Raw genomic sequence first — 26,212 nt, forward strand, 5'->3', positions numbered from 1 at the left:
GCAAGAATACTGGAATGAATTGCCATTCTCTTCTCCAGGGCATCTTCCCAACCCAGGAATCGTACCTGTGTCTCTTATGCTTAACCTGCATTGGCAGGCAGGCTCTTTACCAGTAGCACCTTTTACAAATTATCATGTTTATTATCCACTAACATAATCTCTTTCTTCTAAAATATTTTCTATTAATATATATGTAATATTATATAACTAAGCCCATATTTTATAACTTTACACATTTTCCCAAAATTTTCATATGTAAAATCAAAATGATAAATGGTAAAATTACTGAAAATTATGCATTTTAATACTTTTTATTTTTTTATTTTATAATATAAATTATACATTTAAAAATAAATATCTAAACCATAAGAGTAATTTTCAGCTTTTCTCAAAACTTCACAAGCTTATACTGTCCAATAAATTTATAGGCTAGAAATATCCCAAGTCCATTGAAATAATGAAAATTAAATCACGCGTACTTGCTATTCTCTGTGAGTCCTGGCTGTTTCTCCAGTGGTAGTGACGGATTATGCTGAGTCCCCCATATTTTCTGCTTTATACAGCACATTGTGGCGAACCGACAACTGAGGTTAGAAAATATTAACTTTCGTTCATGTGTGCATGCCAATGGTTAACAAGGATCTTTAGAAGTATATGGTACACATTATGCATTTAAATTTCACACATAACCATTTTTCAAATAACTATAATATAGGAGCTTCTTCCTTTTATCTCACAGGAAACTGCCCTTTCCTCAGGGAAATAAAACTCGTTCAAAGACCTACCATAAGTGAATTCATACTACAGATAGTTTTTACCATATGTGTTATGAGACCAACAATCCAAGATACTTTCAGCTTTGAATCTGAATTTCCTGCCCTCTGTCGGGTTAAACCAAGCTCTTCACGTTGCGGTGAATTTGAATGCATTTCAAGTGAATTATATACTGAAGATAATACTTTAAAATAAGTGGAGGGTAATTAAACATTCATTTTTTATTCATTGAAGTAACAGTAATCATAATAAATCATTTAAAAGTTAACTCATTGGAGTATAGTTGATTTCCAATGTTCTATGAATTTCTGCTGCACAATAACGTAAGTCAGCTGTATGTGTGTGTATATATACATATATATATATATGTAAGATCCCCCTTTTCTGGGTTTCCTTCCCATTTAGGTCACCACAGAGCACGGAGCAGAGTCCCCTGTGCTGCACAGGAGGTTCTCACTTCTTACCTATTTTAAACATAGTAGTGTATCTATGTCAGCTCCAGTCTCCCAATTAACCGTCCCCTTGGTGTCCATACATTTGTTTTCTAGATCTGTGGCTCTCTTTCAGCTCTGCAGTTGAGTTCATTCGTACCATCCTTCTAGATTCCACATATTAAGCGATACTGTACAATATTTGTTTTTGTCTTTCAGACTTACTTCACTCAGTATGACGATTTCTAGGTCCAACCACATCTCTGCAAAGGGCACAATTTCATTCCTTTTTCATAGCTGAGTAATATTCCATTTTACATATGTACATCTTCTTTTTCCATTCCTCTGTTGGACATTTAAGTTGCTTCCATGTATTGGGTATTGTAAATAGTGCTGTAATGAATATTGACATGTGTATCTTTTGAATTATATTATCAGACAGTATGATACAAGCACAAAAACAGAAATTCAGATTAATAGAGTAGGATTGAAAGTCCAGAAATAAACCCACACACTTATGGTCACCTAATCTATGACAAAGGAGGCAAGAACTTACAATGGAGAAAAGACAGTCTCTTCAAAAAGTAGCACTGGGAAAAGTGGACAGCTGCGTGTAAAAAAAATAAAATTAGAACACTGTCTAACTCCATGCACAAAAATAAACTCAAAATGGATTAAAGACCTAAATGTAAAGCCAGACAGTATAAAATTCTTAGAGGACAACTTAAACAGATCACTCTTTGACATAACTCACAGTATGATCTTTTTGACCCACCTAGGAGGGTCTTTAGAGAAGGAAATGACAACCCACTCTGGTAGTCTTGCCTGGAAAATCCCATGGATGGAGGAGCCTGGCTGGCTACAGCCCATGGGGTCACAAAGAGTCGGAGACGACTGAGCAACTTCACTTCAAAGGAGGTTCTTGAAAATAAAAACAAAACAACAACAACAAAAAATGGGTCCCAATTTAACTTAAAAGCTTTTGCACAGCAAAAGAAATCATAAATCAGATAAAAAGACAACCCTCAGAATGGGAGGAAATATTTGCAAGTGAAGCAACTGACAAAGGTTTAATCTCCAAACTGTACAAACAGCTCATGGTGCTCAACACCACAAAAACAAAGAGCCCAATCAAAACATGGGCAGAAGAACTAAATGGACATTTCTCCAAAGAAGACATGCAGGTGCCCAAAAAGTGCGTGAAAAGATGCTCAGTGTCACTAGTTACCAGAGAAATGCAAGTCAAAACCACAATGACGTATCTCTTCACCAGGTCAGAAGGGTCATCATCAAAACAATAAAAACTAGAGAGGGTGTGAAGAAAAGGTCGTCCTCTTACCTGCTGGTGAGAATGTGAATCGGTGCAGCCACTGTGGAGAACAGCGTGGAGGTTTCTTAAAAGACTAAAAATAAAACTCCTGTGTGACCCAGTGATCCTACCACTGGCCATATACCTGGAGAATGAATCTGCTTTGGATTCATTTGGAACACAGTCCATAATTCCAAAGAATCCAACCACACCTTGTTTATATTCCTAATCTGTCTTTATAATAACTCTGCTTTGTGAAGCAAAAAGTCATTTGATGACAGTATAAAGATATAGTTTATTCTTATGTTGCTTATTATGTGATAATACATTGGCTACACATGAATAAACTGTTCACCTCAATTCTGCAACCAGCATTTTGAACTTGTATGGCAACTAATGCTTCAATATATCAATCGAAGGAGTAGAGAGAGATCAGCGGTAACCTAAGATAATTTTCCTTTTCTAGTTTTTTGGGGTTCAGCGACATCTCAAAACTTTTACTAATCTTAGAAGTCAGGTCAATTATAATAAAAAACATACTAAATTTTAATAGTAAACAACAGTTTTGAACATATAAATTTTAAAAAGCCAATTAAGATGATTCTTTAGTAAGATTTGATTATACCTATTATGTTAACAACCCCGAGATAATGTAAAAATTGTAGACACTGCTTACAGAAAAAATTCTCACCTTCTAAAATTTCCCCACTGCTTAAATTCAGTTTTGTTTCTCCCATACTATCCTTTTGTAGGGAATGTTGACATCAACCATGAATGAATTGATTTGAATTGCATTGGCATTGAATTCTTATGTCAAAATTCAAGAGGTGGATTAGAGAGAAACTGCCATCCAAAGATTGTTTTCCACAAAGTTCTTTTGAATTATGCATAAATGACATTTGGATTCTGCTGTTTGAAGTTTATAATTCAGATAGCTTTTAAAATTTTAATGAGTTGTTTGGGACATTTTACCAAACAGATAATGACCAGTCAGACCAACTAAATAAGGATCCTGAGAAGTATGTGGGACACTTACACATTTTGACTTCTTTTCTGTCCTCTGGAATATTCCATGCTATTCACTACATTATAGTTTTTAATTACTGCATATAATTCTATTGAAAAGTCATCCTCAGGTCTTTCAAATGTCCTATATAAATGCAGAATAATTGAGTGTAATGATCTTTCCATAAATATATATGTTCCAGCAAAAGATTTTGATCTCTTTAGGAACTGATTCACGTACATCAAGATTATAAACTGAAACACTAAAGAAACAAGGCTACCACTTATGAATTCTTCAAAATGTACCAAGCAGAGAAAGGAAGGAGAAGGGGAAAGGTAAAAAGTCTACTGACTGACATGGCTTCAAACTGTGACTATCTCCACAGCCCAAAGAAAACGCGAATGCAATATTTTACTGCAGAAAATGTGTATCTGTACAACCAGTGATAGGGGTCTTTTAAGAAGTATTTTATTAGTTTACTTAAGGAAATATTCAAGTTCAATAGTTCAGAAATTATTAGAAGTTCTGAATTCTGTTATGCTCTTAAAAAATTAGAATTTATCAACGTAGATGTTATTCAAGGATGATGGCTTAGACAAATTCTGTGAGTTGAGAGGGGGTTATAAGGTAACTCCAGATATTCCCAGTATGACTCATCAGTTAACTTCTGCTGGGTGACAACCACCCCAGTTTCTGATGGCCTAAAGCAGTAACCATTTGCTCAGCTCATACTACTGCAGGTTGGCCGTTGGCTCTAAAGCCAGCTTAACAATGTTGATGGCCTTGGTTGGGCTTCCCTAGGTGTCTAATTTATCTGCCAGACAGGTGAGGGCTGGTGGTTCAGGCTGGTCTTGGCTGGGATGGCATGTGCCTGATCCAGCGGGGAAGCCCAGGCTTGACAGTTGAGGGCTGGTGGTTCAGGCTGGTCTTGGCTGGGATGGCATGTGCCTGATCCAGCAGGGAAGCCCAGGCTTGACAGGTGAGGGCCAGTGGTTCAGGCTGGTCGCTGCTGGGATGGCATGTGCCTGATCCAGCGGGGAAACCCAGGCTTGACAGGTGAGGGCCAGTGGTTCAGGCTGGTCACTGCTGGGATGGCATGTGCCTGATCCAGCAGGGAAGCCCAGGCTTGTCCACAGTACAGTTCTTCAGGATCTCAAGACAAAGAGCATCATGGAACCTTGGCTCAGAGCTCGATCAGTGGCACTTCTTCCTTATTCTTGTCGGACAGGACATTCCACGGGCCAGTCGGGATTTTCAGTAGAGAAGTGGACTCTACCCCTTGACGAGAGGAGCTGCAGAGTTACATTGCACAGAGGATGCATGTGAGCCGCGTGGGCCATTGTGGTATTTCTGCCTTTGCAACACGCAGTCCTCTCCTTTGCATCTTGTGTATATGGAAAGTTGCCACATGGACTCAAAACTGTTGCCAGAGGTGTTCTCGAAAAAAATAGTTTGGCTGAAGAGTCTAATATCTTTCACTTGTCTTGAAGACATTTTATCCTTTTGCTTTATTCTGAGTATTTATGGGGTTGGAGGCATTCAAGGAATGGTATTGAGAGAATGTTAGATGAAGCCAAGCTATTCTGAAAACAGCTTATTCCATTTTTCCTTTTCATTTATGCCATGTTAGAGGGTATATTGAACTTGTGTTTTCTGGTTTAGTGGCTGTATTTCTTCCCTCCTGGAGTTAATATATCCCTGTATATATAGAATGCAACTGGATATTGCTTAATGACATAGTATATAATAAGAGTTTTGGAAAAAGCAAATTTAAAAATTAATTACTGTGGTCCTCTGATTGCTTCTATGATGGTAGATAATGAGATATTTTAAGTTTGTAGCTGCCATTAATATTTTATAGATAATAAAATACAGAAGTGCTGTAATTATAGAGTTTTCATGTTTATATCAATGAGTAGTTGGAAAACAGCAGATAAAATTTAATGTATGAAAAAATAAAACACCAAGCAAAAATCTATGCTGTTTCTTCTAATGTGACATGATAAGAGGTAACAGGTACAAGCCAGGAAAGAGTCACAGGAGACATGGTTGATAATGAACAGTGAACACTGGCCTCATCAAGATGGGTTTTAGAGAGAATTTAGGCAACATGAACTTCTCCGAACAGAATGTGTATTTTGCATCTAGGTGCATCCCAGATTTGCACAGCTAAGAAATGTCGTCGTGGAAAATGAAGTGAAGTTTAGAGAAGAGGATCAAAAGTTGTAAGTTGGGATTTTATCTTACAGTAAACTAGAATTACTACAACTTTTCAATCTAGAATGCATACTTCTATGTTGGTAGACTTTCCACCAGATCTTGAAATACTAGAACATTGGGGCCACACTTAAGAATGATTTCTCTCAGTACACGGCCCTGGTTGCTCTAATTCTATTAAATTTTCTAGAGGTCTAGAGATAAATCCATTGAAAAATGGTTTGCGGTGGGTTAGGCAGTCAATATTTCTAAGGTAACAGGTTATAATGACCTAAAACCCATAATCCAAGTGAAATGTTTATGCCCTTCCATTAACCCCTAAAAATTACCAAGCCTCTCATATTGTAGCACTGAGATTTTATAGACATAGATACTATAAATAGAACCCTTTCACCTCATGGGAGAAGAAAGTAAAATCCAGAGAATTTGAATGACTTTCTCCTCATCATACAAGTGATTCTGAATTCTGACCTGAGAGTCAGGTCCCAGATCTACACATGCAATATAGGCTTTGCCATTAATTCTTTCTTATACCATCTTTCACCTGACATGAATCATTTCCAGTAGATTGTTTCAAGGGTAACCCACAGGTAATCTGATTCTTCAACCTTATTTTAAGACTGATTTTTCTCACTTAATTATTCTTATAAATGGAGAGTTATTCCTTAAGTAATCAGGTAAGAAGCCTGGAATCACTTCTTTCTGTTTTTTGTTTTTGTTTTTTTTTAACAACCCTTTCCACCATATATTATATCATCCATAAAGTTAACAAATATTTATTCATATATTATTTGTCCCACAACTATATCAAGCTCTTGGTAGGAAGGAAACTATCCCTTGGATTTATAGGTTCAATCATTCCATGTGCCTTTCACTCAATTTCTATCTCATTTTCTTCCTCCCCATCATCATCACCAATAGTCTATATTATTGTAATAGCTGCTATATAGTTTTCCTGTCCAGTATTTCTTTTTTTTTTTTTTTAATTTTTTTTTTCTTTAATTTCAGGTATACACGTGCTCCCCATCCTGAACCCTCCTCCCTCCCCCCTCCCCATACCATCCCCCTGGGCCGTCCCAGCGCACCAGCCCCAAGCATCCAGCATCGTGCACTGAACCTGGACTGGCATCTCGTTTCATACATGACATTTCACATGTTTCAATGCCATTCTCCCAAATCTTCCCACCCTCTCCCTCTCCCACAGAGTCCATAAGACTGTTCTATACATCAGTGTCTCTTTTGCTGTCTCGTATACAGGGTTATCGTTACCATCTTTCTAAATTCCATATATATGCGTTAGTATACTGTATTTATGTTTTTCCTTCTGGCTTACTTCACTCTGTATAATAGGCTCCAGTTTCATCCACCTCATTAGAACTGATTCAAATGTACTCTTTTTAATGGCTGAGTAATACTCCATTGTGTATATGTACCACAGCTTTCTTATCCATTCATCTGCTGATGGACATCTAGGTTGCTTCCATGTCTTGGCTATTATAAACAGTGCTGCGATGAACATTGGGGTACACGTGTCTCTTTCCCTTCTGGTTTCCTCAGTGTGTATGCCCAGCAGTGGGATTGCTGGATCATAAGGCAGTTCTATTTCCAGTTTTTTAAGGAATCTCCACACTGTTCTCCATAGTGGCTGTACTAGTTTGCATTCCCACCAACAGTGTAAGAGGGTTCCCTTTTCTCCACACCCTCTCCAGCATTTATTATTTGTAGACTTTTGGATCGCAGCCATTCTGACTGGTGTGAAATGGTACCTCATAGTGGTTTTGATTTGCATTTCTCTGATAATGAGTGATGTTGAGCATCTTTTCATGTGTTTGTTAGCCATCTGTATGTCTTCTTTGGAGAAATGTCTATTTAGATCTTTGGCCCATTTTTGATTGGGTCATTTATTTTTCTAGAGTTGAGCTGTAGGAGTTGATTGTATATTTTTGAGATTAGTTGTTTGTCGGTTGCTTCATTTGCTATTATTTTCTCCCATCATGAAGGCTGTCTTTTCACCTTGCTAATAGTTTCCTTTGATGTGCAGAAGCTTTTAAGTTTAATTAGGTCCCATTTGTTTATTTTTGCTTTTATTTCCAATATTCTGGGAGGTGGGTCATAGAGGATCCTGCTGTGATGTATGTCAGAGCGTGTTTTGCCTATGTTCTCCTCTAGGAGTTTTATAGTTTCTGGTCTTACGTTGAGATCTTTAATCCATTTTGAGTTTATTTTTGTATATGGTGTTAGAAAGTGTTCTAGTTTCATTCTTTTACAAGTGGTTGACCAGATTTCCCAGCACCACTTGTTAAAGAGATTGTCTTTAATCTATTGTATATTCTTGCCTCCTTTGTCAAAGATAAGGTGTCCATATGTGCGTGGATTTACCTCTGGGCTTTCTATTTTATTCCATTGATCTATATTTCTGTCTTTGTGCCAGTACCATACTGTCTTGATGACTGTGGCTTTGTAGTAGAGCCTGAAGTCAGGTAGGTTGATTCCTCCAGTTCCATTCTTCTTTCTCAAGATCGCTTTGGCTATTCGAGGTTTTTTGTATTTCCATACAAATTGTGAAATTATTTGTTCTAGCTCTGTGAAGAGTACTGTCAACAATATTACTTTCCTATTCAAAGTCTTCATTGATTCTTCATATATTCAAATCCCATTCCAACCCATATTTATATTTCCTGCCTTATATATCTAGCTGTAGCCTTTAAGGTTATTAATAAAAACATTAATTGAGCATTTCCTATGGGTAAAACTCAGTGCTAAATATACTAAGAAAGACATGTATGAGGCATAGTGTCCAAAATCCAAATGCTAACATTTTATTAGAGAATATGGGATCTTGTATACACATTATTCAGTTCAGTTCAGTTCAGTCAGTCATCTCTGACTCTTTGTGACCCCATGGACTACAGCATGCCAGGCTTCCCTGTCCATCACCAAATCCCAGAGTTTACTTAAACTAATATCCATTGAGTTGGTGATCGCCCCTCCAAACTTCTCATCCTCTGTCGTTCCCTTCTCCTCCTGCCTTCAATCTTTCCCAGCATCAGGGTCTTTTCAAATGAGTCAGCTCTTCACATCAGGTGGCCAAAGTACTGGAATTTATTTCAGCTACAGCATCAGTCCTTCCAATGAACACCCAGGACTGATCTCCTTTAGGATGGGCTGGTTGGATCTCCTTGCAGTCCAAGGGACTCTCAAGAGTCTTCTCCAACACCATAGTTCAAAAACATCAATTCTTCAGCACTCAGCTTTCTTTATAGTCCAACTCTCACATCCATACATGACTACTGGAAAAACCATAGCCTTGAATAGACGGACCTTTGTCAGAAAAGTGATGTCTCTGCCTTTAATATGTTATATAGGTTTGTCATAGCTTTTCTTCCAAGGTCTTTTAATTTTGTGGCTGCAGTCACCATCTTCAGTGATTTTGGAGCCCGAGAAAATAAAATCTGTCAGTGTTTCCACTTTTCCCCTATTTGCCGTGAAGTGATGGAACTGGATGCCATGATGTTCATTTTTTGAATGTTGAGTTTGAAGCGAGCTTTTTCACTCTCCTTTTTCACTGTCATCAAAAGGCTCTTTAGTTCTTCTTCAATTTCTGCATTTAGAGTGATATAATCTGCATATCTGAGTTTGTTGATTCCAGCAATCTCGATTCCAGTTTGTGAGTCACCCAGCCCAACTTTTCCCATGGTGCATATAAGTTAAATAAGCAGGGTGACAGTATACAGCCTCGATATACTCCTTTCCCAACTTGGAATCAGTCCATGTTGCATATCCACTTCTAACTGTTGCTTATTGTCCTGCATACAGGTTTCTCAGGAGAGAGGTGAGGAGGTCTGGTATTCCCATCTCTTTAAGAATTTTCCACAGTTTTTTGTGATTCACATAGTCAAAGAATTTAGCATAGTCAATGAAGCAGAACTAGACATTTTTCTGAATTCCCTTACTTTTTCTGTGATCCAGTAGATGTTGGCAATTTGATCTCTTAACCCTTCAGTTACTGTCTCTGATACTTCTGGTTTATTAACCATCCTGAGTTTAATCCTAGATAATTCCATTCTTGAAAATGGAATATTTCTGGAAAATACACTTTACATACACTACGTTTAATGAATGTTTAGTGAAACTAAAACTGAAAACATTTTCGGTTGTGTTACCTAGTGATCTCATGTAAGGAGTCACATAATATATTCCATCTTGAATCCTGTAATGAAAATGTCTATGGGCAGTCACCCAGAACCATCTGCCTGCTTGAGAACTTGGGTCCTTACAGGAACTTATGTGAACATGGTCTGGGTCTCAGATAACCATGATTTCTGGGGCTTTTCTTGGTCATGCTACTCTCTGCAAGGCTGAGGGCCAGCTGCTTCTCAAAGCTAGTCTCTCCCCCTGGCTGCGTCATCCTGACTCAGGACCAGGCCAGAACGCAACGGTGTTTCCGCTGTGGGGTGAGGGGAATGGATGGTGGAAAGTCTTGCGTGGTTAGAGAGGTAGAGGGATGGTGCATTTTGGGGAACTTTAGCTTTTTGCTCTTCACCTTATTATCCTCTTTAAAGTTGTACCTTGAAATATATCACTTTTATAATTAAAAAGAAATAAAAGAAAAATAAAACTTTTTGGAAATATCCACAAGCTTCACAGTACTGAGATTATGATCATATATTCTTTTAACACTTGGTGTTATCATTTTTACTGATCACACCATGACTAATTTCCTTCATAACCATTCTGAAATAATTATCTTCTGTTCTATTCATCTGGTTAGAATCTTTACTGCTCTCAAGTGTATGACTGATCCCTAATAAGCCACTTGCACACTCTTGAATAATATTCCTCAAATTTTATACAATTAACTTGTGAATAATTATTTATAATGAACTTTTTTTTAAAGTAAATTTAGAAGTTATCAAAAGTTTGGATAGGAAGAACATTATTAGTACTGATCACTGTTTTTAAAATAGGACTTTTTAGTTACACATTATTCATAAATAGGTAGATGAAAATAATTTAAGTAATTTGAGACAAAAAAATCTGTTTTTAGTGGAACTCTGTTACTCATTGCACTGTAAAAATTAATGCATGCTTTTGCTATTTCTATCTTCTCACGTTCTTGACATTACCTAATAATTTCTTTTTTATGAAAATCTTATCTATTATTCAAGATCTCACTCATAAGCCACTTTCTTGAAGAATTCCTTGACAAATTTCTAACAATCAGTTTAACCTAGCATATAATGTCCCCAAAGTTCATGGTTTATAACCAGAAAAACTTATTTTTCATATTTTATGCTCACTGTTGGTCAGCTATAACTCTGCTCTATGTCTCCTAGATGACAAAGAAGCATATATCTGGGATCCTTCTGGTCTTTTAGGAGAGTTATAAGAGAAATATGGCAACCCCAAACTAGCTTTTAAGCTTTAACTTGGAAGTTATTCATTCACTTAGGCTCCCAAGTCATTGACCAGAGCAATTCATATGACACATTCTGAGTCAACATGATGGAATTGTACCATAAGTCACATGTCAGGTATGATATCCACAGAATTAGAAAGTATACGCCACACCCAAAAAGGAACACAAAATATTTCAAACAATAATATAATCAATAGCATTGTTTATTATAATGGAGGTAATTCTATTTTTGAATTTTCCTCCCATGTTCTCATCAACTCTATTATTGTTTCCTAGAATTTTGTAAATCCTTTTTCATTTCATCCATTTCCATTCTTTGCCTCCCCTTCCTTCCTAGTTCTATTTTTCAAAATTCTACCCATTACACAATATTTCAATCATGATCACATACATTCTCAGAGGCCCCCTCGGTATATTCAACTTATATTTGAGCCCTTTCTTATTTGACTTAATGTATATTGATTTTTGGCACTAGCTTTATTCAGCTGTGTACAATACTTTTGTAAATGTGTGTTCATGTATTTTCTCCCAAGTCAAACATATGATAATGTACTTAGCAAGACTGGAGCCTTGACATATTCTTCCCCATTGTGTAGGAGGAGCTCTGATCGTTCAGGCTGCAGTGCCCAATGCACCAGTCCAGCTAGACGTCCCCCAGGCCTTTCCTATTCAGGACAGAATGTAGACAAACCTCTTATTTGTAAACGTGAGTAGGACTAGATTGAGTAATCATTTCTCCCAGTATGTGCTTGGTGTATAGGGAAATTCATACCAGCCCCCTGCTCTTCTCAAATGTTTATTGAATACATTCATAGGTAATCTTGCAATGAAGGGAAGGACTATTGACCTCTGGTTAGATACATAGTGTATTAATAAAACAGTGTATGGTGTGTGAATTGAGGTACTTTCTTCTATCTTTTTTTTTGTTTGTTTGTTTTTGTGAAAAGAATAGCATAATGAAAAGCATATCATACAAGGAAAGGCAGGAAAAAGCACTGGGGAATTTAAAGTTATGGAAACCACTGGAAGTAAAATGATGACTATCAGAGTGAAATACTTGATAAAATCAAGTAGGAAAAAGCCAATAAAGCATCTGTATGACCAGGGAATTAGAAATTGAAAATACAGAGAAAGGGGTTCATTATCTAAACAATTAATGGGATGATACATAAGCCCCATTTAGAGAAGCAAGGTTGAAGTTCTTTCAAAAAATGCAGAGTTTTTTTTCATAGTTGTTGAATCATCTTCATGTCACGCAGTTTGTTATTCTTAAAATTGAATACTGAGAAAAAGATAAGAGCTATAGTTCTTAGAAAAATGAAGAGTAGATGAAAGAGAGAATTTGAAGACATTATCTAATAGTCTTCATTTTTATAAGCAGTTACTGTTGAAAAAGCTAAAATTACAATAATGATCTTAATGTAGCCAAACCAGCATAAATTAAATAGGAATTTGTCTGTCAAATAATGTGACCAATTAACCCAATATTATACTGAACTTTCTGGTTCAGTACAATCAGAATCCTGGTCATATTATTAAGGATTTAAATATGTGTTTTTGTATACATGTTTAAATATATGTTTCACATTTTGGACTTACAGTGAAAGGATAAAAATGGGGACTAGAGAGATGAGAGAGAAGACATGTGGAAAATCAATCAAGAGGAAAGTTGCTTGATATCTGTCAGGAAAGATATTTCAAAGAAGTTAAAGGCTAAAGCAAGGTTATAAAGGACTTAAATTCACTTGGGCAATTTTAGCTTTGAAAATAAATGACGAATTGCTCGAAGAGCTCATAGTAAATACTGCAGTAGACTTTCTCTCCTCCAGCCCATCAGAACTTGACATACCTTTGGGAAACTAACTTTGCCCCAATATTAGTTTCCATTGTTTGTTTGTGGTTGATACCAACCACATCCCAATTTATATACCTTGCCTGCTGCTGCTAAGTCGCTTCAGTCGTGTCTGACTCTGTGTGACCCCATAGACGGCAGCCCACCAGGCTCCCCCGTCCCTGGGATTCTCCAGGCAAGAACATTGGAGTGGGTTGCCATTTCCTTCTCCAAGGCATAAAAGTGAAAAGTGAAAGTGAAGTCACTCAGTCGTGTCCGATTCTTAGCGACCCCATGGACTGCAGCCCCCAGGCTCCTCTGTCCATGGGATTTTCCAGGCAAGAGTACTGGGGTGGGGTGCCATTGCCTAGTGAAACATAATACTCTCTCCCCTAAACAAAGGGATGGGATCTGGCATAGATGCATAATTAAACCAGCCTGAGGACAGCCATGCTGTTGAATTCACTTCAGTCCATAAAATGGAATTATCTTTTTCTTAAATATGCAGACAGTCTGGAATGGTAGTGGTCATCGTTACATTTTCCGTACTATAGCGGCTACATTGCTCCCCCGTTATGACTACTATATTGCAGAAGACTGCTGAAAATGGAGTCAACGGAGAGGAAAGAAAGCTAAGACATGGAAGAGACATCACAACAACTCTGTTAGCGAGGTGCTATTAATGCCATTCTAAAGAAGAAGAAACTGAAGCTTGGATATTTTATTCCCCCATTCAGCTCGTAGCACCAAGTGGCTGAGTCAGGGTACCAAGCTAGGACTGTGTGGGTCTAGATCTCTTGTACATTTAACAATGTAAGTCTGAACTTTATACATGCTCTCTCACCCCTGAAACTCTTGGGGTTTTACAAGGGATGTCATAACCCATCTATAAATGAGAAAACAAATATGGCAAAATTCAGGTATATATCCAAAATAATGAAAACAACAACAAAATAAGAAACATGGTTGAGACTCATCTGCTATATTCTGATTACCAAAAAGGCCATATCTTTGGCATCAGACAAAATGCCACTTTTATTAATTCACTTTTAAAATATTTTAAACAACAAAAAACAGTCAATTCTGTGATAACGCCAAAGCAAATGATACATATGTCTTTTCTACAAGGAATTTGTAATTCAGAAGACGCTTCGTAAAACTAATATAAAATAGCTTGTATATTATGACTTGAACCAATTAATACAGTTAAATATGTTCGGAATTTTGAGGGGAAAATATAACGTGATAGAACAATTTACTTCCCATCAACTCTTATCCAATCATAACTTCTCAAACACTGATATGATGTGTGGTTTAAACTGAGCATCTGCATGCTTATGGGAAAAAGGAAAGATATCTGTGCCTTCAAAGAAGGAAAGAGTAAATCAATATCAGATATTTTCCTCAGAGCATTAGATGTTGAGTTCATAGAGGAAAAGATTGAGTTGACCGATTTATTTCTTAAGAGTGCTTAGCAGAGTATTTATGTCCAGTTTTATTCAATAGCTTTTAACTCTGTATCTGATTACTGGGTCCAAGATTCGTTAAACCTTAGGAAATTTACATTCTAAAGATGCATGCTTTAAGCTCCAGGAGATCAGAGGCCTTGCCTCCCCGCCCCCCACCCCCGCCCCTTATTGTTTTGCTTAGTCTTAGGTTAGCTCCATAAAAAAGACAGAAGTTTATTCTTGCTCATAAAAGAAGTGTATAGTTCTACAAGTAAGCAATCAATCAGTCCAGGGCTGGTCTGCAAGTGTGAAGAAGCATGAAAAAGAGGCCAAAGGAGTCCTCTTGCTCTCTTAAACATTTACACCTTCTTCCTAGAGGAAGTCACACACTGTCCCACTTAGATATCCATGGCCAGAGTTTACAGGAATGACTGCATATCAAGTTGCAAGAAAGGCTACAAAATTAATCTTTGGTTCCAGGCTCTAGTGCGGTATATGTTAGTCGCTCAGTTGTGTCTGACTCTGTTTGACCCCATGGACTGTAGCCCACCAGGCTCCTCTGTCCATGAGATTCTCCAGGCAAGAGTACTGGGGTGGGTTGCCATGCACTTTTCCAGGGGATCTTCCCAACCCAGGGATCCAATTCAGGTCTCTTGCATTGCAGGCAGATTCTTAGCCATCTGAGCCACCAGGGAAGTCCTCTAGCACAACAACTGTTCTTTTTTTAAAAAAAAAAAAGGAAAACAAAACAAGTAGTCTTTAGTCTCTGCTAAAATTGCCATCTCTAAAGTGTCTCTAAAGTGTCTGGGCTTCTCTGGTGGCTCAGCTGGTAAAGAATCTGCCTGCAATGCTGGAGACCTGAGTTTGATCCCTTGGTCAGGAAGATCCCCTGGAGGAGGGCATGGAAACCCACTCCAGTATTCTTGCCTGGAGAATCCCATGGACAGAGGAGCCTGGTGGGCTACAGTCCACGGGGTCACAAACACTGGGACATGACTGAGTGACTAAGCACACACAAAGTGTCTGCTACTACTGCTGCTGCTAAGTCGCTTCAGTCGTGTCCGACTCTGTGCGACCCCATAGACGGCAGCCACCAGGCTCCCCCGTCTCTGGGATTCTCCTGGCAAGAACACTGGAGTGGGTTGCCATTTCCTTCTCCAATGCATGAAAGTGAAAAGTGAAAGTGAAGTCGCTCAGTTGTGTCCGACTCTCAGCGACCCCCTGGACTGCATGCAGCCTACCAGGCTCCTCCATCCACGGGATTTTCCAGGCAAGAGTACTGGAGTGGGGTGCCGTCGCCTTCTCCGCACAAAGTGCCTAGTGTTTGCATTTTACCTGTTTTACCAAAGTTCATTGACCGTCTGGATCCTTGCACTGGGGTCCTTGCCTAAGACGCGATCCTTGCACTGGGGTCCTTGCCTAAGACACGCTTCCTCCTTGGCCATTTGTTACATGTGGACACACTCTTCCACAGCTCCAAACGGAAAACGAAACAAAGCTTTCAACACGCTCACCTTTGTTACAAACCCTGTCCTAGATGAACCACAGAAGACTTTAATAAAAATCACTGATGTTGGCCATAGGGCTCCTTGACTGTAACTGAAGGTAAACTGGATGGGCATCATTTTTGTTGTTTAAATTGGATTGTCATTCTTAAATAAGTCAGCTGGTTCCTTGTAAAGAAAGGTTATGAAAGACCTTCACAACCGTCTGTAATAATGCATGTAGACATTCTCTTCTGATTTTGACCTTGATTTTTCATTTCTAAGAAAATCTGAAGGATACATTAGCTATGAGTATAAAGGTGTCCCCCCCACCATTTTATGCTTAATGTTTTTCCTGTTGAAGAGTACTGAGAGGGTTGCCATTAAAACTCAATATACCTTAAATCAAAAAGTTCCTCATTTACCTTTCTTAGTCACTTGTTTTATTAATTTTATTCCTATATGAAATATGTATTAAAAGCCACTATAGGTTCTGTGCTAATCTAAGCCCTGGAAATGAACACACACACACACACACACACCAAACCAAGCTCTGTAGAGAATTTGCTTTATAAATGGGATGAAAAACACAAAATGAAAAAATCCACTTTGCAGACATTATTTTCTAAGTCATGGTAGTTCTAGAAGGCAAGAGTACCATAAAAGAGAACAATGCATGTGAGCCTAGGGTTTCAGAGGCAGTAGCCCACTGAGGGCATGACACTGGAATTGTGGTCTGGAGGATGGGCAGGGAAAGTTATCAGGTTGAGAAATAAAAGGGGAAGATTCCAGGCAAGGGGGCATGAATATACAGATGCATGCATGCATGCATACACAGAGTAGTGAGGTGTGCTCATTTATTCCACTGGCATTTATAAAGCACCTGCTCTAGGCACATGGTGCAACAAGACAGTAAGATACTCATTGTTGCTGCCCTCTGAATGCTTACAGGTGAGGGAGAAGAAAGAGCTCTTATCAATGAGTGCAGTGCAGCAGCATACACAACAACTAGAAACAATGACAGACTTTATTTCTTGGGGAACCAAAATCATTGTGGACTTCAGCCATGAAATTAAAAGACATTTGCTCCTTGGAAGAAAAGCTAAGACAAACCTAGGCAGTGTATTAAAAAGCAGAGACATCACTTTGCCAACAAAGATCTGTATAGTCAAAGCTATGGCTTTTGCAGTAGTCATGTATGGATGTGAGAGTTGGACTATAAAGAAAGCTGAGTACCAAAGAATTGATGCTTTTGATCTGTGGTGTTGGAGAAGACTCTTGAGAGTCCCTTGGACTGCAAGGAGATCCAACCAGTCCATCCTAAAGGAGATCAGTCCTGGGTGTTCTTTGGAAGGACTGATGCTGAAGCTGAAACTCCAATACTTTGGCCACCTGATGGGAAGAGCTGACTCATTTTGAAAAGACCCTGATGCTGGGAGGGATTGGGGGCAGGAGGAGAAGGGGACGACAGAGCATGAGATGGCTGGATGGCATCACCGACTTGATGGACATGAGTTTGAGCAAACTCTAGGAGATAGTGATGGATAGGGGAGCCTGGCGTGCTGCAGTCCATGGGGTCACAAAGAGTCAGACATGACTGAGCGTCTGAACAGAAAGAAGTATTTCAAAGTTAAGATAGGCCAGAAGAATCATTGTCTAGTTCTCATAGTGGTGGGGAAAATATGCCTGATAGAAGAGCTGACTCCTGAGCCATGGGGTTATGATTTTTCTGTTAAGCTTCCTCTTTCTGTGCCTCTGTATCTTCTTTGGGATTTATCGGTGTTTATTAAAAGCCTAGTATGCAAAGCTTTTTGTTACTAGCTGAAAAGAAACCAAGAATATTTACAATCCATTATCTTTGAATTAGGAACTGGCCTTAACTGTCTAACAGAATAAGTGAATAACTTTTATCTCAGCGTTTATTTATGTCTCCACTGAGCCCTTTAGTAAAAATCTCAGACAGAAGCCCAGTAGAAGGTGGCCAATAACTAATTCTGATTGAAATATTGAGGTTAGGAAGCTGACAACTTCCCCTACTCACTCCATGAGAGACTAGCTGTGAAACCTGTTCTCTAGCAATGCCAATTTGGGAAATATAAGAAACTTTGTCCTGGTTATCTTTGCTTTTATCTTTTAATACCCAGCTTATACTAATTGGCATTTTAATTATGCATTGACTAATATGCTTTTGTCATTTAGAAGTCTCCACATGAAAAACAAAATTTAAAATATTTAAATTAACTTTGCTAAAATTAAGCAACATAATTCTAGACAAATAGTTATTCCAGACTTTACCAAAGAAGCAAAAAGCATTAGAAGACCATCAAAATAAAGCTACAAAAACCATAGCTTGATAAATGTGACTCTGAGGGCTAGTGATTAGTTGTAAAGTTCTTCCTAAATAATAAGTTTGTTGGAGGCATTGATAAAGATGAATTTCATAGGCAGGTGAATGAACCTAGACCAAAGTAGCAAATTTCTATAAGCCATGATAATCAGTTATATAACAATCAATTAAATAGTAAAAGAAAGTCCAGTTAAGCTAGATTTTTATTACTGTAAGGAGATATAAAAATAATTAATATTATAGTTTCTTCCATTTGAATTTTATTTATAATTCATTACAGGTTCTAACTCACTTTTTCTTAAGTAGAGATAAAAACAGCAAGTCCAAATGGAGATTCGAGTCTGACATTTTCAAAAAATAAAGAAGAAAATCAAGTAATGGCTTTGTCTGGATAATGTGAAATATACCAGCCATATAGTTAAATTTAAGTAAAAGTATTTAAATGAAGTGAATCCATTAATTTGATACTATATTTGAATAAATAAAAGCATAATTGACACTTAATTTTAATTTCCTGTGTTGACCTTAATGAGAAAGAAAAACATTCTGATAATCTTTAAAAGGCCTAGTGAATACTTTGTATAAAAGAATATTGAACAATGTGTAATTCATTCTTGCCTATGGAAAGCTTATGTAGTTCATCAGATACATTGAAAGTCCATTCATATAGAGGGTTCACAGGAGGAAAAGCCCAGCTATAGTTGCTAGTCACCACATTTCAAGAGGCAAAAAACATATCAAAAACTCAAAGCTTTTTTTCTCTTTAAAGCCTTAGAGATCAATTTCCTCCCTGAATTCCTTACAAGTTTAAAAATCAAAGTACTAAACACAGTACTGAAATATTGTCAATGAACCATTCTCAAAAGATTTTTTTTTTCAGTGTTTCAAAGAAAAGAACATGTAAAGGTCCAAAGTGCTATTTTTAATATCTCACAATCCTTGACTGTTGTGAAGTAGAATGAATCAACTCAAAAGTTCTAATCTGGGTTGTATAAATAACCAAATTTCCAATTAGACTTATGCTAATTGCAAATGACTGGAGATCAAATGCAACATGGTTTTTAAGAGGAGAAGCAGTATTATTTTGTAGTTAGTATTAATGGCAAGGCAGTTTCATGGTCCAATAACTGGTTAGCTTTGAGCAAAAAGACGGACTCGTTGAAACCGTCAGGTGTCATATTCTTTCTCCATCTCTGTTTTCTGTTTTCTCTGAATAAGCCCCACACTTAGGTTTCATATCATGGCAACATGGAGCCTTTTGCCTCTTCTCAGGTCCCATCCAGTAGGAATATGTGCTTGCACAGCCATTAGGTGAATGCCCATTAGGCACATGCCCGTCACAGATTCCAGAGCTGTGGCCAGGAATACAGGATATGTGGCCTGATGTAGATCTATATCATATGGCCACCCCAGGAGCTGCTGGGAAAACCCCACCTAGAATTTATGACCTGGGACTGGGGAGGGAGGAATACATAGAAAAAAAGAGACTGTTGTTAGAAGAATGGGAAATGAGTACAACAAAAGCAAAAAAATACTTATCCACTACATTTTTGTAATCAGTATTTGTGTGTGGACTGAATGTTTGTGTTGCCCTAAAATTCACATACTGAAATTCTAATTGCTAATGTGATGGCTCTTGGAGGTGTGGCCCTTGGGAAGTTAATTAGTGTGAAATTAGGTCATGAGAATGGGCCCTCATGGTGGAATCAGTAACTATAAAAAGAGAATGAGACAGATCTCTCTCTCTCTCTTCATCCTGTGAGAAAATCAAGAAAAATGTCCTTTCCAGAATCAGACTGTACAACTGTTGTCTCTGACTTCCCAGACTCCAAAAATATGAGACATAAATGTTTATCTGTAGAATTTTGTGACAGTAGCCAGATTTATGATAATTTGTACATTAATGCTATAGTAAGTTACTTTAATTGAGTGTTCACAATATACCATGCTTGATGACTCCTTAATATTTTGATTATTATTATTATGCTATTGTTCCAAGTTTGAAAACAATAAAATATTGACTAAAATCACTATATATATCTGTGTGTGTGTGTGTATATATATATATATATATTTAAAATATTGATTCCTAATGAGTGTAATGCTCAAAATTCTCCAAGCCAGGCTTCAGCAATATGTGAACCGTGAACTTCCTGATGTTCAAACTGGTTTTAGAAAAGGCAGAGGAACCAGAGATCAAATTGCCAACATCTGCTGAATCATCAAAAAAGCAAGAGAGTTCCAGAAAAACATCTATTTCTGCTTTACTGACTATACAAAGCCTTTGACTGTGTGGATCACAATAAACTGTGGAAAATTCTTCAAGAGATGGGAATACCAGACCACCTGACCTGCCTCTTGAGCAATTTGTATGCAGGTCAGGAAGCAACAGTTAGAACTGGACATGGAACAACAGACTGGTTCCAAATAGGAAAAGGAGTATGTCAAGGCTGTATATTGTCACCCTGTTTATTTAACTTCTATGCAGAGTACATCATGAGAAACGCTGGACTGGAAGAAGCACAAGCTGGAATCGAGATTGCCAGGAGAAATATCAATAACCTCAGATATGCAGATGACACCACCCTTATGGCAGAAAGTGAAGAGGAACTAAAGAGCCTCTTGATGAAAGTGAAAGTGGAGAGTGAAAAAGTTGGCTTAAAGCTCAACATTCAGAAATCGAAGTCATGCCCACCACTTCATGGGAAATCGATGAGGAAACAGTGGAAACAGTGTCAGACTTTATTTTTCTGGGCTCCAAAATCACTGCAGATGGTGACTGCAGCCATGAAATTAAAAGACGCTTACTCCTTTGAAGGAAAGTTATGACCAACTTAGATAGCATATTCAAAAGCAGAGACATTACTTTGCCAACAAAGGTCCATCTAGTCAAGGCTATGGTTTTTCCTGTGGTCATGTATGGATGAGAGAGTTGGACTGTGAAAAAGGCTGAGCGCCAAAGAATCGACGCTTTTGAACTGTGGTGTTGGAGAAGACTCTTGAGAGTCCCTTGGACTGCAGGGAGATCCAACCAGTCCATTCTGAAGGAGATCAGCCCTGGGTATTATTTGGAAGGAATGATGTTAAAGCTGAAACTCCAGTACTTTGGCCACCTCATGCAAAGAGTTGACTCATTGGAAAAAACTCTGATGCTGGGATGGATTGGGGGCAGGAGGAGAAGGGGATGACAGAGGATGAGATGGCTGGATGGCATCACTGACTCGATGGACGTCTGGGTGAACTCCGGGAGTTGGTGATGGACAGGGAGGCCTGGGATGCTGTGATTCTTGGGGTCGCAAAGAGTCGGATATGACTGAGCGACTGAACTGAACTGAATGTGTGTAAAGGCATAATAATGAAATGGACAGATGCATGAACTTAAATATCTCAAATGTTCATGAAATTTGAAAACTGTGTTCAAATGAACAAGAAAGAAAAGAGAAATCTTGCCTCCTGCTATTACTTAATTGGCAAGTTAATCTGCTTTCCTATTTAATTTAAACCTAAATTTACACTGCACCGCTGTCCTTTTTGAGTATACTAACTTTATGCCAATAGATTAAAATTTGTTCTTAAAACTATTGGCAGGATTTCAGGAAACAAAGACAAAAGAAAGATGAGATTGAAATAGAAAGACAGAGGCTAGGAAACAGACATGGAGGAAGAAAAGAAGGAAAAGTAGGAGAGAAGGAAGTAAAGAAGGAAGAACATACATTTTATTCTTGAACGATTCCTGAATATTCTTGATCAGCTAAAACATTTACAATGGGGATATCTTAGTAAGGTACTATTAATGAAATTATTTTTAGTGTCTTAGTCTCTTTCAAATTGTTCTGTTAACTTGGAAATTTTTGCGTGTGGGGAAAAAAAAAAAAAAGCACTGCTGAAAACAGAACAAACAAGCAAGCGAGCCTCTCTTTCCTTGCTGGCTTTCAGTCAGTTTTCCCACTAAATGGAGAAACACAGCAGCGTTTTCACTAGACAACTGAAGCGCACAATTTCACAAACAATCCTGAGTGTGTGCTGCAGGGCATGACCATGGATGGTGTTATCTGGTCATGTTCCATGTTTTATATCTGTCATCCACTGTTCAGGCGTTTTCTTTTCTTGCGCTCCCTAGGTGTGAGAAAAAATTTGGTTAAATGAGAAACTGTTTCAAGGCATTTTAACTTAAGATTGAAAACATTTTGCCCATCTTATAGCATGCAAACATACCTTGGAAAGTTTAAATAAAGAAGAGAGGTAAAAATTTGCATTAGATGTGTGCAGATGTGCTTAAGCAAAACTGGCTCAAAGATGTACTTGGATTACATTTAATTTTCTTCTCTCCAGGATACATTCTAGTGTCACATCAAATCATACACCTGTTTTTAAATCAATAATGGTATTCTATGTATATTATGTGAAGACATGAACAGAGATAGAAATACTTTTATAATTATTTTTTCACCAAGTCTATGTTGCTTATTTCAAATTCAAATGTTTCCACAGTATTTGCCTCAATTGAATTACTTACCTTGAAATAATTTCCAAAAGTGGCTAAAACAGGTCAATGAGAAATTAAATTAACATATTGGAACTTTTTACCAAATATTTATTTTACTATATATATTATTCAATGTTATGTAAAATTCAGAGGACTTATTTCAAATTTATTGTCCAAAAAAAACCCCACATTTGTTTTATAACCTTATAGAAAATAGAAATTATTTATTTATCTATAGCAGTTAAGCTGGAATCAAGATTGCTGGGACAAATATCAATAACCTCTGATACTTAAAGCTCAACATTCAGAAAACTAAGATCATGGCATCCAGTCCCACCACTTCATGGGGCAAATAGATGTGGAAATGATGGAAACAGTGACAGACTTTATTATTTTGGGGCTCCAAAATCGTTGTAGATGGTGACTGCAGCCATGAAATTAAAGGACACTTCCTCCTTTGAAGAAAAGCTATGATCAACCTCAACAGCATATTAAAAAGCAGAGACATTTCTTTGTCAACAAAGATCCATCGAGTCAAGGCTATGGTTTTTCCAGTGGTCGTGTATGGATGTGAGAGTTGGACTGTGGAGAAAGCTGAGTTCTGAAGAATTGATGCTTTTGAACTATGGTGTTGGAGAAGACTCTTGAAAGTCCCTTGGACTGCGAGGAGATCCAACCAGTCCATCCTAAAGGAGATCAGTCATGAGTGTTCATTGGAAGGACTGATGCTGAAGCTGAAGCTACAATACTTTGGCCACCTCATGCGAAGAGTTGACTCATTGGAAAAGACCCTGATGCTGGAAAAGATTGAGGGCAGGAGGAGAAGGGGACGACAGAGGATGAGATGGTTGGATGGCATCACTGACTCAATGGACATGAGTTTGGGTAAACTCTGGGAGTTGGTGATGGACAGGGAGGCCTGGTGTGCTGCAGTCCATGCAGTTGCAAAGAGTCAGACATGACTGAGTGACTGAACTGAACAGTTAAATTAGGGTGGCATTTAGAAACCGCTAAACTGTTCAGGAGGGACCAGCATGTCTTTGCAGGGTGCTCCTTCTCCATCTTGGGAAGGGTCAGAGCGGTCCTCTGAGTGCCCTGGCTTCCTGACAGTGAGGCGGGGGCAGCCTATGTGATGACTGACGGGCAGGGCTCAGACACACACAGCCGCAGGTCACAGAGCACGGAATCCTCTGCTCCACCGCACCTGAATTCTCCCCGTTGTCCATAAACAAGGTCAGGTTCATCACGTGGGGTGGCACTGCTAGGTAGTCATGGTGAACCCAGACACATGTGAACGGAGCTAGATGGATTCTCCTGCTAATCAGTTCTTTCCCCCTTACTAACACAAACTAGTTTAAAAATCAGCTGATCATCACATGGCAAGCCTGGGACAACAAATTTAGTCTCAATGCACAAAACTGGTCAAAATATCTTACACTGCAACTTCAAGCCAATCTTCAAGCCAACTCCAGGGCTCTCTCCCTATCATGTTTATGTAGAGGAGGCCCGCTGTCATCATTTCAAGACTATGCTTCTTACTTTCTTACTTCATCCTCCAGAAGACAGTTTTCTAAGCCTTAAAAAAAAAAAAAAAAGAAAAAGAAAACTTTTTCTTATACCTTAAAAAATAAATAATAGTCACTACTTTATAAAATGTATGATCTGTTGTTAAATATGTGAGGGAAGGATGGCTTATCTTTAATGCCTTTAATACTTGAAACTATTCTGAAACCAGGACGATTGATGAAATTTCAAACCACTCTAGCTGCCCCTTCAGCTTCTACCTGCTTTCTACCCTCATTCCTTTCTGCTCACAAGACCCTTTAGGATAAAATCTCGCCACTTTCAGATTCTTTTTGTTTACCAATATATTTATCATTTTAACATGTTTTATGACGAATCAACGTGTTCTTTACTTAATGGAACCTTTTCCCCACATGAATACAACCAAATAAATTTTCTCTACGAGTTCATTTCTAAATGCTTTTCCTATTAGTTTTTATTTCAAGCAGAAGAAGGAAAAAACTCTGACCCTGGTAAGTGAACTGCCATTCAAAATATCCTAAGGCACAAAGCCAATTTTCTTTTTTCTCATTTCCTGTCTAGGGTGACTGGGAGTTTCACATTAACCAGACCGTATCTCTCTGTTCTTTTTTCTCTGCCTTTCTTCAGCCAGGTAGATTTACCTTTCCCAGGATACTCTCATCAGTTTTACGATCTTCTTTTTCCTTCTTTCTCATTGCACCAGAAGTGCTTTGTTTGCATTGTAAGTTAACTAGACCAATCTCTGTCCTTTTACAAAGCCTTTGCATTGGCCAACAGGAGTTGCAAGCCTCCCATTCAGATCAGTCTGTAACACTCCCACAGATTGGCAATATTTGCATTATTTTGAACTTTCTCTCTGACTGGAGGCTTCTTCCCTACAACATCCTGACCCTCCCAAGAATCCATAAAACACAAAGTGGATGTCACTAAGGTGGCAGTCCTGATCATTGGAAAGACAGATGCTGAAGCTGAAGCTACAATACTTTGGCCACCTGATGCGAAGAACTGACTCATTGGAAAAGACCCTGATGATCAGAAAGATTGAAGGCAGGAGGAGAAGGGGATGACAGAGGATGAGATGGTTGGATGGCATCACTGAATCAATGGACATGAGTTTGAGTAAACTCTGGGAGTTGGTGATGGACAGGGAGGCCTGACGTGCTGCCGTCCATAGGGTGTCAAGGTGTTGGATACGACTGAGCGACTGAACTGAAGGTGGCTCAGTGGTAAAGAATCCACCTGCCAATGCAGGGGACGGGGGTCGTGAAGATCCCCTGGAGAAGAAAATGGCAACCCACTCCAGTATTCTTGACTGGAGAATCCCACGGACAGAGGAGCCTCACGAGCTACTGTCCACGGGGTCGCAAAGAGTCAGACATGACTTAGTGACTAAAGAACAACACAGCAAACGTGCAGTAGAACAGTAATCAATGTGTGTATGCTTGGCCCTTGCACAACACAGGGGTTAGGGGCATTGATCCTTGTGCAGCTGAAAAATCAAGTATAACTTTTACCTCCCTCAAAACTTAACTGGTAGCCTACAGCTGGCAGGAAGCCTTGCTGATTATACATTGCCAATTAACTAATATTCTGTATATTATGTGTATTCTACACTATATTCTAACAGTAAAGTAAAATAAAATGTTATTAACAAAACATAAGGGAAAACATGCTTACAGTACATATGTGTATTATTGAAAAAAATCTGTCTATAAGTGGACCTGGGCAGTTTATATAGGTGTTATTCAAGGATCAACTGTCTAGTTTGTATTTCTCTCTTCCTGTTTCTACAAAAAAAAAAAAAAAGAAAACAACTTACTAAAATTACCTCTGTCTTATAATTTATGGTGTAGGAGAATTAAATAAGCAGGATATTTCCTTGCAAAACTTATCTGAGTAGGACTTTATGAAAACA

General features: G+C 38.2%; 1 long non-coding RNA gene across 1 annotated transcript; it reads left to right on the top strand.

Moving 5' to 3' along the window:
- The first annotated feature begins 3,738 nt into the window (after positions 1-3,738).
- On the top strand, positions 3,739-5,494 carry LOC147370071 (uncharacterized). Its single transcript, XR_015168637.1, has 2 exons — positions 3,739-3,855; positions 4,749-5,494. It is a non-coding gene; the product is annotated as an uncharacterized LOC147370071 (long non-coding RNA).
- The last annotated feature ends 20,718 nt before the right edge of the window (positions 5,495-26,212 follow it).

This window comes from Bos grunniens, chromosome 7, assembly GCF_055505025.1.
Source record: "Bos grunniens cultivar Pamir isolate PY7600 chromosome 7, Bosgru_T2T1.0, whole genome shotgun sequence".
Taxonomy (NCBI): domain Eukaryota; kingdom Metazoa; phylum Chordata; class Mammalia; order Artiodactyla; family Bovidae; genus Bos; species Bos grunniens.